The sequence below is a fragment of the Bufo gargarizans genome, chromosome 5 (genome assembly GCF_014858855.1).
Source record: "Bufo gargarizans isolate SCDJY-AF-19 chromosome 5, ASM1485885v1, whole genome shotgun sequence".
NCBI lineage: Eukaryota > Metazoa > Chordata > Amphibia > Anura > Bufonidae > Bufo > Bufo gargarizans.
In genome coordinates this window covers 46,916,444-46,936,585 of record NC_058084.1, presented here as the reverse complement: position 1 = coordinate 46,936,585, position 20,142 = coordinate 46,916,444, and the positions used below count along the sequence as shown (strand labels likewise).

Here is a 20,142-nt window from a genome sequence, read left to right as displayed (position 1 = left end):
TATATGTGTAAACCTAAAACGGAGAAGCCATGTGTGAGAGACTCTAATGGTGGAGTCACATGTGTACACCTAAAACGGAGAAGCCATGCGTGAAAGACTCTAATTGTGGTTTGAATTATTTATTTTTTTTAACTATAAACCACTTACGCAGCTCCAGTATGGGCACAGCTCTGAGTACGAGCATGAAGAGCATGGTATAACGCAGGTCACCTGCACGGACTAACTAACATCCTGTGCCTAAATGACCCCCTTGGAACCTTCTGTACGGCCGGCAGCAGGAAGCCAGCCACCGCCTATGATCTGCTCCCCCTGACCGAGCCTGGTACTCCTTCCCCCGATCCCTGCCTACCTAACGGCCCGGGGACTTTATTGAAGATGAGGAGCGGGGAAACGGTGTCCAGCACCTTTACCCCCAGCCGCCTGGGGAGCTCACGCTGCTCCCTGGCAGAGTGCACCAGTGCGGGGGAGCCCCCCCCCCCCTCAGCCAGGGCCGACCCACCGCCGGCTGGACACTCGTACCACGTGGGGAGCAGCGCCGCTCCCTGGCGATGTGCACCGGATCAGAGGGAGCCCTTCCTTTACCGTGAGCCCCGGCCCTCGCCGGTTTGAATCGTGTGCCGCGTGGGGAGCCACATAGCTCCCTGGCATTATGCGCCGGCGCGGGAGTGCCCCCCCTAGGGGCTGGTTATTGTGACTGGAACCCGCTGGGAGACTGAGGTCTGACCGGACCTACCTGTGACCGAGAAGGCTGACCCCCCAGGCCGTGGCTGACCCGCGTGCGTAGATGTGACGCAACTACCTGTAGATGCCCCCCCAGTGCCTGTAGTCAACGGGAGTGCGACCGAGTCTGTGGATGTGACCGACTGGCCCCTGTAGTCGTGAGGGGACCCTACCTCGGGAGTAGCGGTAACGGACCATCGCCTGTAGACGTGGTAGTATTACCTCACGAGTCTGTTGACATGAGACTAATGCCTGCAGTCGTGGCAGGGCTTTATAACGAGTCTGTAGTCGTGACAGACTAATGCCTGCAGTCGTGGCAGGGCTTTATAACGAGTCTGTAGTCGTAACGGATTTGTGCCTGCAGTCGTGGCAGGGCTTTAGAGCGGGTCTGTAGTCGTGACAGACTGATGCCTGCAGTCGTGGCAGGGCTTTATAACGGGTCTGTAGTCGTGACAGACTGATGCCTGCAGTCGTGGCAGGGCTTTATAACGGGTCTGTAGTCGTGACAGACTGATGCCTGCAGTCGTGGCAGGACTTTATAACGAGTCTGTAGTCGTGACAGACTGATGCCTGCAGTCGTGGCAGGGCTTTATAACGGGTCTGTAGTCGTGACAGACTGTTGCCTGCAGTTGTGGCAGGGCTTTTGAGCGGGTCTGTAGTCGTGACAGACTGATGCCTGCAGTCGTGGCAGGGCTTTATAAGGAGTCTGTAGTCGTGACAGACCTGGCAAAGCAACATTCCTATCTATACCATTTTTTTTTTTTTTTTTTTCTTCTCCCCCCCCCACCAAAGGCCACGACTGTAGGCGCCACCCTGTAAGAGATGCGCCAGAGGCCTGGCCATAATAGTCCACCATCCCCCGTCCCCCAAGCCTATGCAGGAGAAAAGGAGGGGGTTGGCCCACGCCTGCACCACCCCTGACTCACCTGGCGGCCATGACAGCCACAAACCCCACAGTATCGTAAGTTAGCCAACCACCTGTGGACCTGAATAAACAAGGACAGACATGTGAGTGAGCGCACGGTGACTGGGTGACCCTTCACTCCTGCCACCGCTCCTTTGCTGTCCACCGGATTATTGCGACTGCGCCCGAACCAACCCCCTGACTCGCCGTATGGGCTAGCGGGCGGCCCGGCTGCGTGCGCAAAGTGACGTGGTCAGCCCCCCTTTTTGGAGCACTCTTTATATTTGATCCTTAAAACATATCCCAAATATATATATATTTTTTTTTTGTTTGTCCTGCCTTAGTACCTAGCCACTGTGCCTGAGCAAGGAGCCCTGTACCTGGACTGCAGTACCAGTATGGGCCTGTAGGTGTCGCCCTCTATCAAGCCAGGGCCTGCTGGAGCGCAGCAAGCCAGTGAGCTGCACTGAGGAGCCGACGGCCGGCGTGACCGCTGCTCTGGGTATGTGAAGGACGTGTGACCCGTCGCTGCTGAGCCACAGATGAGGGGTGCCCGCCTGGGGGACGCTGCACGTGGGAGCAGGGGTGCTTGGCGCAGGGCCTGGAGCGGATCGGGGTGCCTGTATCGGGGTGCCTGGAGCGGGGTGCCGGAAGCGATCGGGAGTGCGGGCAGTCATGCGTTGGCCATCATGGTCATTTCACCAAGCAATTAAGTGTTGGTGTGGTTATTTAAGGTGGGTAACAGGGTAGGTTTTGTAGCCGGAGGAAATTCTTCCATCCTATTAAGTCAATCCGTTCAGGATGCATCAGGATGTCTTCAGTTCCGGACCGGAAGGTTTTTTGGCTGGAGAAAATACCGCAGCAGGCCAAAAATCCTGAAGACTTGCCGCAAGGCCGGATCCGGAATGAATGCCCATTGAAAGGCATTAATCCGGATCCGGCCTTAAGCTAAACGTCGTTTCGGCGCATTGCCGGATCCGACGTTTAGCTTTTTCTGAATGGTTACCATGGCTGCCGGGACGCTAAAGTCCTGGCAGCCATGGTAAAGTGTAGTGGGGAGCGGGGGAGCAGTATACTTACCGTCCGTGCGGCTCCCAGGGCGCTCCAGAGTGACGTCAGGGCGCCCCACGCGCATGGATGACGTGATCACATGGCACGTCATCCATGCGCCGCACGGACTGTAAGTATACCGCTCCCCACTACTACTATGGCAACCAGGACTTTAATAGCGTCCTGGCTGACATAGTAACACTGAACGCATTTTGAAGACGGATCCGTCTTCAAATGCTTTCAGTTCACTTGCGTTTTTCTGGATCCGGCGTGTAATTCCGGCAAGTGGAGTACATGCCGGATCCGGACAACGCAAGTGTGAAAGAGCCCTAAGTTCTTTTCCTCAATAACATCGCTGAGGCGGTCGCACATGCTCAGTTCTATCCTTCAACTGCCTTCCGCTCTATCTACTGTTAGAAACTGTACCAGTTAGGGCTCATGCACACGAACATATTTTCTTTCCGCTTCGGTTCCGTTTTTTTTTGCGGACTGTATGCAGAACCATTCATTTTAATAGGTCCGCAAAAACAATGGAAGTTACTCAGTGTGTATTCCGTTTCCGTATTTACGTTCCGCAAAAAAGGAGTGCATGTCCTATTATTGTCCGCAAATCACGGTCCGGGGCCCCATTCAAGTCAATGGGTCCGCAAAAAATAAGGAACACATCCGTATGTCATCCATATTGCATCCGTATTTTGCGGATCCATAGTGTAGAAATGCTATGCACAGCCCATATTGCTCATGTGTTTGGTGATTAATAAGTTACTGTTTCCGTTTCCGATTCTCAAAAAACGGATCGCATACGGAAACCATACAGATATGTTTTGTGGAATAACAGAACGGAAGAGGACCTAAATCAGAGGAAAAAAAAAACTCATATAACGGAACAACAGATCCATGAAAAACAACAACGGTCGTGTGCATGAGCCCTTGAAGGGAGAGAATTGCAGCAAAAAGGACACCCCCTATAGTTGTGATAGGGTGAGAGCTGCAGCAGAAAGGACACACCCCATGGGCTGCCATCTTGAAATAAATCTAGCAAAGCAATTGGAGCAATGAATGGTAAAATCTCTGGTTCCATGCGAGATACAGGGCTGGTTCTAGCTTTGTTAGAAAGAGATTGCAATGTACTATATGATATATGATTAGCTTTTTTTGTACACAAAACTACCAGCGTGTCAGCGCGGTTTCGTGTTCTTGACATGGTTTTGTCAAATGTCCAAAGAACATGCACTAAATGTCAATGACCAAAAAAAGAGTCCGGTGGTATCTGGTGCCTGCAGCGCACAGAAGCTGAGGCCAGTGCCCATCGCTTCACTGCACTGACATTGGATCCTGAAGGACTCTTCCTTGGTAATTTACATTCAGAGCATGCTGTGTTACACATTTTATACTTAAAGGCTATGTACACCTTTGGAGGCAGTTTACCCCTTCTATCCCAGGCCACTTTTTTACCTTAAATCCCAGGCCGATTTTTGCTAATATGACATGTGTCATTTTATGTGGTAATAACTTTGGAACACTTTTACTTATCCAAGCCATTCTGAGATTGTTTTCTCGTGAAAAATTGTACTTCATGCCAGTAATAAATTTGAGTCAATATATTTCACCTTTATTTATGAAAAAATCAGAAATTTACCAAAAATGTTGAAAAATTGACAAATCTTCAAAATTTAAATTTCTCTGTCACGAACGGGGTAGGGAAGTGTGCACCCCTGACTGCCACCCACGCCTCTGCCCCTACCTACTTGCAAGATCTGTCCTAGGTAACGGGGTGCAACTGGACGGCAGTTCCTAACTTAAATAAGTGCAGGGGAAAAACAAAAGACAGGACAAACAGAACAAGAATGCAAGTCAAACTAGCCGAAGTCAAATACCAGGAAGTCAAATCAGTACAAGGGAGCAACAAGAACGAGTCCAAACACAAGCCGGAAGTCAGTACCAGGAGATCACGACAAGCAACAGGGGATGAGCAGGAAGCGAGGTCAAATGAGCAGAGCCGAGGTAAGGATTCAGGAACACAATTCCAGGAATACAGGAGTATAGAAAGACCTTATTCACAGGCAATTTGTGGCCAGCAGGCTGCCTGTTTAAATAGGCCTGGCTGGTGAGTCACATGACGTGGCCAGCGTCACGTGACACAGCAGCCCAACTCAGCCGAGCACCGATCATCATTATCGGCTCTCGTCTCCCCTGCTGCTCGCCTGCTGTCATGGAGACGAGGACGCAGGCTACGTCTTTGCCCCTCTCCTTGCGCAAGTTGCCGGGGGTGCTGCAAAGGAAGCACGCGCCACCTGCCCCTGGTTACATTCTCTGCTTTTAAAATAGAAAGTGATACCATGAAATATTTATTTCTTAACATTCCCCATATGTCTACTTTATGTTGGCATCATATTGTAAATGTCATATTTTTTTTTAGGACGTTAGAAAGCTTAGAATTTTAGAATCAATTCTTAAAATTTTTAAGAACATTTCCAAAACCTACTTTAAGACCAGTTCAGGTTTGAAGTCACTTTACGGGGCTTGCATTGTGGAAGCCCCCATAAATGACCCCATTGTAAAAACTACACCCCTCAAGTTACTCAAAACTGATTTTATAAACTTTGTTAACCCTTTAGGTGTGTCACAAGAATTAAAGGAAAATGGAGATGAAATTTATAAATTTCACTTTTTTGGCAGATTTTCCATTTTAATCAATTTTTTTCTTTAACACATAGAGGGTTAACAGCCAAACAAAACTCTATATTTATTACTTTGATTCTGCGGTTTACAGAAACACCCCACCTGTAGTCGTAAACGAATGTAAGGGCACACGGCAGGGCGCAGAAGAAAAGGAGCGCCATATGGTTTTTAGAAGGCAGATTTTGCTGGACTGGTTTTTAGATGCTATGTCCCATGTGAAGCCCCCCTGATGCACCCTTACAGTAGAAACTCCCAAAAAGTGACCCCATTTTGGAAACTACTGGCTAAGGTGCCAGTTTTATTGGTACTATTTTCGGGCACATATGGCTGTTTTGGCACAGTTTTTATTTTTTGCTTTTTACAACGTTCATCTGACAGGTTAGATCATGTGCTATTTTTATAGAGCAGGTTTTTATGGACGCAATGATATCAAATATGTCTACTTTCATTGTGTTTGTTTCAGTTTTACATAATACAGCATCTTTAGGAAAAAATAATTATTTTGTGTCTCCATATTCTGAACACTATATTTTTTTTATTTTTCTGCCGATCGTCTTGTGCAGGGGCTCATTTTTTGCAGGAAGAGTTGATGTTTTTATTGGTACCATTTTTGGGTACATATGATTTTTTGATCATTCATTATTACACTTTATGGGGCAAGGTGACCAAAAAATTGGTTTCTTTGGCAGTTTTTATTTATTTATTTTTACAGCATTTACCTGAGGGGTTAGGTCATGTGATATTTTTATAGAGCAGGTCGTTATGAACGGTTGTCCGAGTTATGAAAAAAAAAATATAGCACTGTAAGGCTACATGCACACCACCATGTGTTTTGCGGTCCGCAAAAAAAAAAAACGGATGACATCTGTATGCCATCCGTTTTTTTTTTGCGGCACCATTGTAACAATGCCTAAAACGGACAAGAAGAGAACATGTTCTATTTTTTTTTTTTGCGGGGCTACGGAACGGACATACTGATGCGGACAGCACACGGCGCACTGTCTGCATTTTTTGCGGAAATGAATGGGTCCTCATCCTATCCGCAAAAAAACCCGGAATGGACACAGAAACAAACAACGTTCGTGCGCATGTAGCCTAAATTTGATGGGCGGCAATATATAACTGAGCTAAGCAAGTTTTAGGTAAAAAATAATGCTATTTTATCACTTCCCTGGTTCTCTTCTGGCCCTTTGTTTATCTGCAATAACAACAATCTCTGCCCCTCCCCCTGCTCTGCAAAGGGAGTGAATAAGTCTGCCCTGAGTGACATGTTTGACTGCTGGGATACTCAGCAGCATGTTGTATATGTAGGACTACAGGTCCCAGCTGTATAATGACACTGCTGATACACACAGGATCTTCCCCCTTCCCGTTCTTGCACAATGCTCTGCAGAACTCCTCTGCCAGCTCCTGTGCCCAGCATTTGTCTCCTTACTGCCTGCAGCTACTCAGTAAAGTCTTCAGCCCTGAGTCTTTGCAGCTGAAGGGGTTAACAATCCAGGGAGAGAGCAGACAGCAGTGAAGGGGGCGTGGCCAGCACAGTGACATCTGGTGTGCAGACTCCTATCTGCTCTCTCAGGTTTGTGCACGAAACATCAGAGCTGACATCACAAGTCATGTGACCCTCAGTGAAATCTGAGAAAGGAGCAACTACAGATGCAGTAAGTGCATGGTAAAGCTGTTACATTTGATTAGTTAGAAACATACAAAGAACAAAAAAATAGCTCGGACAACCCCTTTAAGTTTTACACAATAATAGCATTTTTTTTAAACCCCAAAAAATCATGTTTTAGTATCTCCATAGTCTGAGAACCATAGCTTTTTTACTTTTTGACCGATTGTCTTAGGTAGGCTCTCATTTTTTGCGGGGTCAGGTGAGGGTTTAATGGGTACTATTGTGAGCAGCATACGTCTTTTTGATCGCTTGGTGTTGCACTTTATGTGATGTTAGGTGACAAAAATGACTTTTTTGGCACAGTTTTTATTTTTTTTATTGCGGTGTTCACCTGAGGAGTTAGGTCATGTGATAATATTATAGAGCAGTCTGTTACGGATGATACCTAATGTGTGTGTTTTTTTCTTTTTTTTTCTATTTTTTATTATATAATCAGAGGAAAGGGGCATTTTTTCCTTTTTTTATTAAAAACTATTTTTTTTGGCTTTTTTTTTAAGTCCACTCTGGGACTTTAACCTTTGGGGGGTCTTATCCCCTCTGCAATGCATTACAATACATCTGTAATGTAATGCATTGCCTGTTAGTGTATTACACAGAGTAATACACTAACAAGTTGCCTAGGAGACTAGGGCTGGATCTCCTCGGCCCCGTAGAAGGCAGGTCCTGATGCCGTGTACGGCAATGGGCATCCTGTGCATGGCATTGTGCTGCCTTGTCATCCATCGGGTCCCCGCCACAGCAGCGCAGGCACCCGATGGACTCCCTCACCTGCCGCATGCACCTACTATGCCGCAGTCAGCACTGACTATGGCATAGAAGGGGTTAATCTGCCGGCATCGGCTTTTACAGCAATGCCGGCAGATACAGCAGGGGCCCGGCTATCATGGACTGACGGGCCCCTTCAGTGATCAGGCACGCACCGCTCCGGTGCCCGCACGATCACCATAACGTCATACTATTACATCATATGTCAGGAAGGGGTTAAGAGTTAATTTTACTCATTTTGGGCTAAAAATCATATTTTCAATTGGCCTTTTAAAAAGATATTGAGCCATTCTGTCACAAGGGTTAACTCTTTTTCAAGCTGTGTGAACCGTATCTAAAAACCCTTATCTCTAAACCACTAAGATCATAAACATTTATTTAAGCCAAATTCTTATCAGTAAGATAAGGATTGAGCTTTGAGTGTTTAAAGGGCGTCTGTCACCAGAATTTGACATTATAGACCGCTTACATAGCACTGTAGCATAAATGTACATGGGTCAAATGGTACCTTTGTTGTATTGTTCTGAAGTTCAACAGAGGCAAAATTGCAGTTTTATTCATATGTAAATGAGGGTCATCATAGTGCGCATGCCCAGGCCGGCTGTGAACTGCGCACTCGTGGGATCTCGGCCAGTACACTGGATGATGCAAGAGGCTTACAGGGAGGACCAAACAAGAGGCTGGGGAGGGGTTATGTGAGAAGAAGACAGACCGGCCTGGGCACATACAGCCCGAACGCCGCACCCAGGCACTTGCAAGCCTTCATTTACATATGAATAAAACAGTGTTTTTGGCTTTGGTGAACATCAAAACAAAAGGAGAAAGGTACTATTTGACTCATCTATAGTTATGCTACTGTGCTATGTAAGCAGTGTAGAATGGCAAACTGTGGTGACAGACTCCCTTTAAAATGTCAGAGAGCAGAGACAAGGAGCCCGTCAGATTAGCTAGCTGATGAAGCAGAGAGAAAATTCAGATCCCTCTATTAGAGAATCTCAGCCCTGTACAGAAAAAAGGGCTCCGTATTTGAAATAAAGACCAATTAAAAAAAATTATTTTTAGCTCAAAATAAGAATAATGCAATAATGAAAAAAAATCTCCCCAAAGGTGTAGATAGCCTTTTACTGCTACAACACTGGCAGTATAATAGCATGCCGTAGTTTTATAATTTGAATTCCATGGACCTGCTCACGATTCAGCCACACTGAATGAAGCTGCAAGTGGATACCGCACCGAAAAAGTACACCCCCTGTCTTTGCGAGGTCCTGGCTTTAAACCACTGGCCACACGAACGGCAGCACGGCCTCACATTTAAAACAATGGGAGGCGGATTCTATACGGCTACCTGCTGGATTTTTGGGTGGGAGCCCATGCCAAAATTCAAGGAAAAATCAAGGAAATGTTATTAAGGCCTCATGCACACGACCGTTGTGTGCATCCGTGGCCGTTGTGCCGTTTTCCGTTTTTTTTCGCGGACCCATTGACTTTCAATGGGTCCGTGGAAAAATCGGAAAATGCACCGTTTTGCAGCCGAGGCCGTGATCCGTGTATCCTGTCCGTCAAAAAAATATGACCTGTCCTATTTTTTTGATGGACAACGGTTCACGGCCCCATTCAAGTCAATGGGTCCGTGAAAGAACACGGATGCACACAAGATTGGCATCCGTGTCCGTGATCCGTGGCCGTAGGTTGCTTTCATACAGACAGATCCGAAGATCCGTCTGCATAAAAGCTTTTTCTGATCTAAGTTTTCACTTCGTGAAAACTCATATCCGACAGTATATTCTAACACAGAAGCGTTCCCATGGTGATGGGGACGCTTCTAGTTAGAATACACTACAAACTTTGTACAAGACTGCCCCCTGCTGCCTGGCAGCACCCGATCTCTTACAGGGGGATATGATAGCACAATTAACCCCTTCAGGTGCGGCACCTAAAGGGGTTAATTGTACTATCATATTCCCCTGTAAGAGATAAGGGCTGCCAGGCAGCAGGGGGCAGACCCCCCCCTCCCCAGTTTGAATATCGTTGGTGGCACAGTGTGCGCCCCCCATCGGGCCCCCCCTTCCTCCCTCTATTGTTAGAAATCGTTGGTGGCACAGTGTGCGCCCACCATCGCCCCCCCTCCCTCCCTCTATTGTAATAAATCGTTGGTGGCACAGTGTGCGCCCACCATCGCCCCCCCTCCCTCCCTCTATTGTAATAAATCGTTGGTGGCACAGTGTGCGCCCACCATCGGCCCCCCTCTCTCTATAGCAGTAACAACATTGGTGGCAGTGTGCGGCCTCCCATCTCCCCCCCCCCCGATCATTGGTGGCAGCGTGGTTCCGATCGGAGTCCCAGTTTAATCGCTGGGGCTCCGATCGGTAACCATGGCAACCAGGACGCTACTGCAGCCCTGGTTGCCATGGTTACTTAGCAATAGTACAATAGTAGAAGATTCATAGTTACCTGCTTGCTGCTGCGATGTCTGTGTCCGGCCGGGAGCTCCACCTACTGGTAAGTGACAGGTCTGTGCGGCGCATTGCTAAAGAACTGTCACTTACCAGTAGGAGGAGCTCCCGGCCGGTCACAGACATCGCAGCAGCAAGCAGGTAAGTATGAATCTTCTACAATTGTACTATTGCTAAGTAACCATGGCAACCAGGGCTGCAGTAGCTTCCTGGTTGCCATGGTTACTGATCGGAGCCCCAGCGATTAAACTGGGACTCCGATCGGAACTACGCTGCCACCAATGATGGGGGGGGGGAGATGGGAGGCCGCACACTGCCACCAATGTTGTTACTGCTATAGAGGGAGGGGGGCCGATGGGGGGCGCACACTGTGCCACCAACGATTTATTACAATAGAGGGAGGGAGGGGGGGGCGATGGTGGGCGCACACTGTGCCACCAATGATTTATTACAATAGAGGGAGGGAGGGGGGGCGATGGTGGGCGCACACTGTGCCACCAACGATTTATAACAATAGAGGGAGGAAGGGGGGGGCCCGATGGTGGGCGCACACTGTGCCACCAACGATATTCAAACTGGGGAGGGGGGGGGTCTGCCCCCTGCTGCCTGGCAGCCCTGATCTCTGGGGGATATGATAGTACAATTAACCCCTTCAGGTGCGGCACCTGAGGAGTTAATTGTGCTGATCACGGCCCTAAGATCGGGTGCTGCCAGGCAGCAGGGGGCAGTCATGTACACAGGTTTTCAGTATATTCTAACCTGAAGCGTCCCCATCACCATGGGAATGCCTCTGTGTTAGAATATACTGTCGGAAATGAGTTTCACGATGTAGCTCATATCCGACAGTATATTCTAACATAGAGGCGTTCCCATGGTGATGGGGACGCTTCAAGTTATGTTCGGTTGTCCGCCTGGCCGTGCGGAGGCAAGCGGATCCGTCCAGACTTACAATGTAAGTCAATGGGGACGGATCCGTTTGAAGATGACACACTGTGGCTCAATTTTCAAACGGATCCGTCCCCCATTGACTTTCAATGTAAAGTTTGGACGGATCCGTCTGAGGCTACTTTCACACTTAGAAATGTTTTAACAATATAATGCAGACGGATCCGCTCTGAACGGAGCCATCGTCTGCATTATATGAACGCAAGTGTGAAAGTAAAGGGACTCCTGACTTTACATTGAAAGTCAATGGGGACAGATCCGTTTGCAATTGCACCATATTGTGTCAACGTCAAACGGATCCGTCCCCATTGACTTGCATTGTAATTCAGGATGGATCCGTTTGGCTCCGCACGGCCAGGCGGACACCAAAACGACTTTTTTTTCATGTCCGTGGATCCTCCAAAAATCAAGGAAGACCCACGGACGAAAAAACGGTCACGGATCACGGACCCACGGACCCCGTTTTTGCGGACCGTGAAAAAAAACTGTCGTGTGCATGAGGCCTAACTATCCCTGAGGATATCCCATCATCTGCAATCGATCGTATGGAAATTCACAATCATAATGCAAGAAATGTAGATCCCAGCCCCACGAAACGCTTGATGATGTTTTGACTTTTTATAGCGAATGGATTTTTAATTCAGATTTTTGTTCTATTTCACAGGGTTTACGCTGGAGGAATGCCGTGTGAACTGCTGATTCCTAACTCTGATACGTTGTAAGTCATGAGTAACTCAATGTCTTGGAAGGACACAGTTGCCTGCAAAATTTTAAATAAACGACTTTTCCATCATATTGTTCCGTCAGAGAACCAGAAAGACAGAATTTTTTTTTTATCCTCATTCTTTAAAAGTGAATTTGTCACCTACTTTTATTATACGAAACTGATGGCAATTAGTGATGAGCGGCATACGCAATATTTGTTTTTGCGATATTTTGCAAATTTTTCGCATTATATTTGCGATAAATTCACAAATTCTAGAATTCGTGATCTCCAGTCATTATTTTCGCAATTGCGCAAATCGGCACTAATGATGAGCATATTTTTTGCGCAATACATGCAACTTCACATTTTATCAGGTCTGAGTAGATATTACTGATTGGTGAACTAAGGCCTCTTTCACACGGGCGAGTTTTCAGCGCGGGTACAATGAGTGAGGTGAACGCATTGCACCCACACTGAATTCAGACCCATTCATTTCTATGGGGTTGTGCACATGAGCGGTGATTTTCACACATCACTTGTGCGCTTCGTGAAAATCGCAGCAAGCTCTATATTGTGCGTTTTTCATGCAACGCAGGCCCCATAGAAGTTTATGGGGTTGCGTGAAAATCGCAAGCATCCGCAAGCAAGTGCAGATACGGTGCGATTTTCACGCACGGTTGCTAGGAGACGATCGGGATGGGGACCTGATCTTTAATATTTTCCCTTATAACATGGTTATAAGGGAAAATAAAAGCATTCTTAATACAGAATGCTAAGTAACTTAGAGACTTCTTTCTTCTTTTTTGAGGACCTGGGAAGAAAAGAACCTTTGATGACGTCACTGCGCTCATCACATGGTCCGTCACCATGGCGATGTACCATGGTGATGGATCATCAGATGGACCATGTAATGAGCGCAGTGACGTCACCAAAGGTCCTTTTCTCCCAGGTCCTCAAAAAAGAAGAAAGAAGAGAAGCCGGGCTGTGCAAACAAGTTGATGAAGTGAGTTTAATGTTTGTTTTTTGTTTTTAACCCCTCCATCCCTAATTTACTTTGCATTCTGTATTAAGAATGCTATTATTTTCCCTTATAACCATGTTATAATGGAAAATAATAAAATCTAAACACAGATCCCAAACCCAAACTTCTGTGAAGAAGTCCGGGTTCGCGTCTTGCTACCAAACATGCCGATTTTTCTCACGCGCGTGCAAAACGCATTTAAACGCTTTGCATTCGGGCGTAAAAATCACGCATTTGCTCGCGACGCACCCGCATCCTATCCGGCCCTCACACGCAACGCTCGTGTGAAAGAGGCCTAAGTATTGTTGTGACATCACAGCACTATGTCTGTACCATGCATGTATGGACAAATGCTATGTAGTGATGTGTCTGGGTTAGTGAAAAAGGACTTGGTTGTGTATGCAAATTAGGTCCAAAGTGTCCAGCGAGTTGTCAACAATGGTTCAAGGAGCCCGAGCCTGCCTCTCCCCCAGAAACCAAGACCATCCATTAACTTGTTCTCAGTCCCTCTCCTTCCAGTCCGCCCCTCCTCTGCGATGTCACTTCTTCTTTTGAACTCTGCCCGCATCATTGGCGCCTGCCCCAGCTGAATCTTGCACAAGGGCAGAGACTTCCCTGCTGTGGGCATGGACTCGCTGTAGGTAATGCGCATTCGCTGAGCCCTGTGATGAGAGTCCGATGCCCACAGCTGGGAAGTCTCTGCACTTAGGTGAAATGCCACCAAGGCAAGCGCTAACGATGTGGGCAAAGACGTATGTGACGTCGCAGAGGAGGGAGTGGGCTAGAAGGCTAGGTAAAAAAATCTGTAAGGCTACTTTCACACTAGCGTTCGGGGCTCCGCTTGTGAGTTCCGTTTTGAAGGCTCTCACAAGCGGCCCCGAACGGATCTGTACTGCCCTAATGCATTCTGAGACGATGCGGATCCGCTCAGAATGCATCAGTCTGGCACCGTTTGTCCTTGCAGCGTTCGGGTGTCCGCCTGGCCGTGCGGGGGCAAACGGATCTGTCCAGACTTACAATGTAAGTCAATGGGGACGGATCCGTTTGAAGTTGACACAATATGGCTAAATTTTCAAAGTGATCCATCCCCCATTGACTTTCAATGTAAAGTCAAAACGGATCCGTTTGCATTATCATGAAAAAAAAAAAAGAAGAAAAAAAATGCATGGTAATGCAAACGGATCCGTTCTGAACGGATCTAAGTGTTTGCATTATAGGTGCGGATCCGTCTGTGCAGATACCGGACGGATCCGCACCTAAACGCAGGTGTGAAAGTAGCCTAACCCAGACAAAGGCCTCCTGCACACGAACGTTTTTTTACACGGTCCGCAAAAACGGGGTCCGTGGGTCCGTGATCCGTGACCGTTTTTTCGTCCGTGGGTCTTCCTTGATTTTTGGAGGATCCACGGACATGAAAAAAAAGTCGTTTTGGCGTCCGCCTGGCCGTGCGGAGCCAAACGGATCCGTCCTGAATTACAATGCAAGTCAATAGGGACGGATCCGTTTGAAGTTGACACAATATGGTGCCATTTCAAACGGATCCGTCCCCATTGACTTTCAATGTAAAGTCTGGAGTTCTTTTATACCATCGGATTGGAGTTTTCTCCAATCCGATGGTATATTTTAACTTGAAGCGTCCCCATCACCATGGGAACGCCTCTATGTTAGAATATACTGTCGGATATGAGCTACATCGTGAAAATCAGATCCGACAGTATATTCTAACACAGAGGCGTTCCCATGGTGATGGGGACGCTTCAGGTTAGAATATACTGAAAAACTGTGTACATGACTGCCCCCTGCTGCCTGGCAGGTGCTGCCAGGCAGCAGGGGGCAGACCCCCCCCCCCCCTGTTTTTAACTCATTGGTGGCCAGTGCGGCCGCCCCCCCTCCCTCCCCTGTAGTTAACTCATTGGTGGCCAGTGCGGCCGCCCCCCCCCCTCCTTCCCCTGTGCGGCCGCCCCCCCCCCTCCCTCCCCTGTAGTAAACTCGTTGGTGTCCAGTGGGCCCCCCCTCCCTCCCCTGTAGTTAACTCGTTGGTGGCCAGTGGGCCCCCCCTCCGTCCGCTATAGATAACTCATTGGTGTCCAGTGGGCCCCCCCTCCCTCCGCTGTAGATAACTCGTTGGTGGCCAGTGGGCCCTCTCCCCTCCCTCCCCCTCCTAATTAAAATCGCCCCCCTATCATTGGTGGCAGTGGTGAGTACCGATCGGAGTCCCAGTGTAATCGCTGGGGCTCCGATCGGTAACCATGGCAACCGGGACGCTACTGCAGTCCCGGTTGCCATGGTAGCTTAGCAATTTGTAGAAGCTTCATACTTACCTGAAGAGCTGCGATGTCTGTGACCGGCCGGGAGCTCCTCCTACTGGTAAGTGAAAGGTCTGTGCGGCGCATTGCTTATAGCACAGACCTGTCACTTACCAGTAGGAGGAGCTCCCGGCCGGTCACAGACATCGCTGCTCTTCAGGTAAGTATAAAGCTTCTACAAATTGCTAAGCTACCATGGCAACCGGGACTGCAGTAGCGTCCCGGTTGCCATGGTTACCGATCGGAGCCCCAGCGATTACACTGGGACTCCGATCGGTACTCACCACTGCCACCAATGATAGGGGGGCGATTTTAATTAGGAGGGGGTGGGAGGGGAGAGGGCCCACTGGCCACCAATGAGTTATCTATAGCGGACGGAGGGGGGGCCCACTGGACACCTATGAGTTATCTATAGCGGACGGAGGGGGGGCCCACTGGACACCAATTAGTTAACTACAGGGGAGGGAGGGGGGGCTGGCTACCAAGAAGTTAACTACAGGGGAGGGAGGGGGGGGGGGGCGGCCGCACTGGCCACAAATGAGTTAAAAACAGGGGGGGGGGGGGGTCTGCCCCCTGCTGCCTGGCAGCACCTGCCAGGCAGCAGGGGGCAGTCATGTACACAGTTTTTCAGTATATTCTAACCTGAAGCGTCCCCATCACCATGGGAACGCCTCTGTGTTAGAATATACTGTCGGATCTGAGTTTTCGCGAAGTGAAAACTCAGCTCTGAAAAAGCTTTTATGCAGACGGATCTTCGGATCCGTCTGTATGAAAGCAACCTACGGCCACGGATCACGGACACGGATGCCAATCTTGTGTGCATCCGTGTTCTTTCACGGACCCATTGACTTGAATGGGTCCGTGAACCGTTGTCCGTCAAAAAAATAGGACAGGTCATATTTTTTTGACGGACAGGATACACGGATCACGGCCTCGGCTGCAAAACGGTGCATTTTCCGATTTTTCCACGGACCCATTGAAAGTCAATGGGTCCGCGAAAAAAAACGGAAAACGGCACAACGGCCACGGATGCACACAACGGTCGTGTGCATGAGGCCAAAGGGATAGGTTTAATCATGTTACAGTGGGATGCGAAAGTTTGGGCAACCTTGTTAATCGCCATGGTTTTCCTGTATAAATCGTTGGTTGTTACGATAAAAAATGTCAGTTAAATCTATCATATAGGAGACACACACAGTGATATGTGAGAAGTGAAATGAAGTTTATTGGATTTACAGAAAGTGCTATAATTGTTTAAACAAAATTAGGCAGGTGCAGACATGTGGTCTCTGTTGTTGTCATTTTATTGATTCCAAAACCTTTAGAACTAATTATTGGAACTCAAATTGGCTTGGTAAGCTCAGCGACCCCTGACCTACATACACAGGTGAATCCAATTATGAGAAAGAGTATTTAAGGGGGTCAATTGTAAGTTTCTCTCCTCTTTTAATTTTCTCTGAAGAGTAGCCACATGGGGGTCTCAAAACAACTCTCAAATGACCTGAAGACAAAGATTGTTCACCATCATGGTTTAGGGGAAGGATACAGAAAGATGTCTCAGAGATTTCCGCCGTCTGTTTCTACAGTTAGGAACATATTGAGGAAATGGAAGACCACAGGCTCAGTTCAAGTTAAGGCTCGAAGTAGCAGACCAAGAAAAATCTCAGATAGACAGAAGCGACGAATGGTGAGAACAGTCAGAGTCAACCCACAGACCAGCACCAAAGACCTACAACATCATCTTGCTGCAGATGGAGTCACTGTGCATCGTTCAACCATTCGGCGCACTTTACACAAGGAGATGCTGTATGCGAGAGTGATGCAGAGGAAGCCTTATCTCCGCCCACAGCACAAAAAGTGCCGCTTGAGGTGGGCTAAAGCACATTTGGACAAGCCAGCTTCATTTTGGAATAAGGTGCTGTGGACTGATGAAACAAAAATTGAGTTATTTGACCATAGCAAGGGGCGTTATGCATGGAGGAAAGAGAACACAGCATTCCAAGAAAAACACCTGCTACCTACAGTAAAATATGGTGGTGGTTCCATCATGCTGGGGGCTGTGTGGCCAGTGCAGGGACTGGGAATCTTGTCAAAGTTGAGGAACACATGGATTCCACTCAGTATCAGCCGATTATGGAGACCAATGTCCAGGAATCAGTGAGAAAGCTGAAGCTGCGCCGGGGCTGGATCTTTCAACAAGACAACGACCCTAAACACTGCTCAAAATCCACTAAGGCATTTATGCAGAGGAACAAGTACAACGTTCTGGAATGGCCATCTCAGTCCCCAGACCTGAATATAATTGAAAATCTGTGGTGTGACTTAAAGAGAGCTGTCCATGCTCGGAAGCCATCAAACTGAATGAACTAAAGATGTTTTGTATACAGGGAGTGCAGAATTATTAGGCAAGTTGTATTTTTGAGGATTAATTTTATTATTGAACAACAACCATGTTCTCAATGAACCCAAAAAACTCATTAATATCAAAGCTGAATATTTTTGGAAGTAGTTTTTAGTTTGTTTTTAGTTTTAGCTATTTTAGGGGGATATCTGTGTGTGCAGGTGACTATTACTGTACATAATTATTAGGCAACTTAACAAAAAACAAATATATACCCATTTCAATTATTTATTTTTACCAGTGAAACCAATATAACATCTCAACATTCACAAATATACATTTCTGACATTCAAAAACAAAACAAAAACAAATCAGTGACCAATATAGCCACCTTTCTTTGCAAGGACACTCAAAAGCCTGCCATCCATGGATTCTGTCAGTGTTTTGATCTGTTCACCATCAACATTGCGTGCAGCAGCAACCACAGCCTCCCAGACACTGTTCAGAGAGGTGTACTGTTTTCCCTCCTTGTAAATCTCACATTTGATGATGGACCACAGGTTCTCAATGGGGTTCAGATCAGGTGAACAAGGAGGCCATGTCATTAGATTTTCTTCTTTTATACCCTTTCTTGCCAGCCACGTTGTGGAGTACTTGGACGCGTGTGATGGAGCATTGTCCTGCATGAAAATCATGTTTTTCTTACCTTGCAGACTTCTTCCTGTACCACTGCTTGAAGAAGGTGTCTTCCAGAAACTGGCAGTAGGACTGGGAGTTGAGCTTGACTCCATCCTCAACCCAAAAAGGCCCCACAAGCTCATCTTTGATGATACCAGCCCAAACCAGTACTCCACCTCCACCTTGCTGGCGTCTGAGTCGGACTGGAGCTCTCTGCCCTTTACCAATCCAGCCATCTGGCCCATCAAGACTCACTCTCATTTCATCAGTCCATAAAACCTTAGAAAAATCAGTCTTGAGATATTTCTTGGCCCAGTCTTGACGTTTCAGCTTGTGTGTCTTGTTCAGTGGTGGTCGTCTTTCAGCCTTTCTTACCTTGGCCATGTCTCTGAGTATTGCACACCTTGTGCTTTTGGGCACTCCAGTGATGTTGCAGCTCTGAAATATGGCCAAACTGGTGGCAAGTGGCATCTTGGCAGCTGCACGCTTGACTTTTCTCAGTTCATGGGCAGTTATTTTGCGCCTTGGTTTTTCCACACACTCCTTGCGACCCTGTTGACTATTTTGAATGAAACGCTTGATTGTTCGATGATCACGCTTCAGAAGCTTTGCAATTTTAAGAGTGCTGCATCCCTCTGCAAGATATCTCACTATTTTTGACTTTTCTGAGCCTGTCAAGTCCTTCTTTTGACCCATTTTGCCAAAGGAAAGGAAGTTGCCTAATAATTATGCACACCTGATATAGGGTGTTGATGTCATTAGACCACACCCCTTCTCATTACAGAGATGCACATCACCTAATATGCTTAATTGGTAGTAGGCTTTCGAGCCTATACAGCTTGGAGTAAGACAACATGCATAAAGAGGATGATGTGGTCAAAATACTCATTTGCCTAATAATTCTGCACGTAGTGTAGAGGAATGGTCCAAAATACCTTCAACCAGAATCCAGACTCTCATTGGAACCTACAGGAGGCGTTTAGAGGCTGTAATTTCTGCAAAAGGAGGATCTACTAAATATTGATTTTATTTCTTTTTTGTGGTGCCCAAATGTATGCACCTGCTTAATTTTGTTTAAACAATTATAGCACACACACTGTAAATCCAATAAACTTTATTTCACTTCTCAGATATCACTGTGTGCGTCTCCTATATGATATATTTAACTGACATTTTTTATCGTAACAACCAACGATTTATACAGGAAAATCATGATGATTAACAAGGTTGCCCAAACTTTCGCATCCCACTGTACACTGCACTACACAGCATTGCCAGCAGTTTCATGCAGTAAAAGTAGGTGACAGATTCCCTTTGCTTTTGAGCATCAGTTTTGCTCAATTAGAGTACATTTCTGCTATTTTTGTCTTTTTGTATGAAGTTTTGCCAAAAATACTGGATACATGATGAAATTGAGCTTTCCGTTCTATTTTACAGTCAGTGGATGACAGATAGAAACAGAAGGTGCTTTGCTTGTATCCGTCATTCAATCCGTTTAACGGATCTGTTTTTTTCTACTTTTCTGTTCATCTAAAATAAGTCTTCTTTCACATGAACGTATTTTTTTTCCGTTTCCATTTCGTTTTTGCGGTTTCCGTTTGCGGTCCATATGCAGAACCATTCATTTCAAGGGTTTCGCAAAAAAACGGCATCTGCATTCTGTTTCCGTATTTCCATATGTCTGTTCCGCTAAAAGATATAACTTGTCCTATAATTGTCTGCAAATAACGTTCCGTCGCTCCATTCAAGTCAATAGGTCCGCAAAAAATACGAAATGCATACGGAACACATCCGTATGTCATTCGTATTTTGCAGATCCATGCCCACTTTGCCCATGCGTTTACTGTTTACAAACATTACAGTACATTACAGTAATGATTACAAATTTTATGTTTC

General features: G+C 47.0%; 1 pseudogene; it reads left to right on the top strand.

The window, feature by feature from the left end:
* Positions 1-20,142, top strand: part of LOC122939296 — a 359,170-nt pseudogene that overhangs the window by 26,585 nt on the left and 312,443 nt on the right.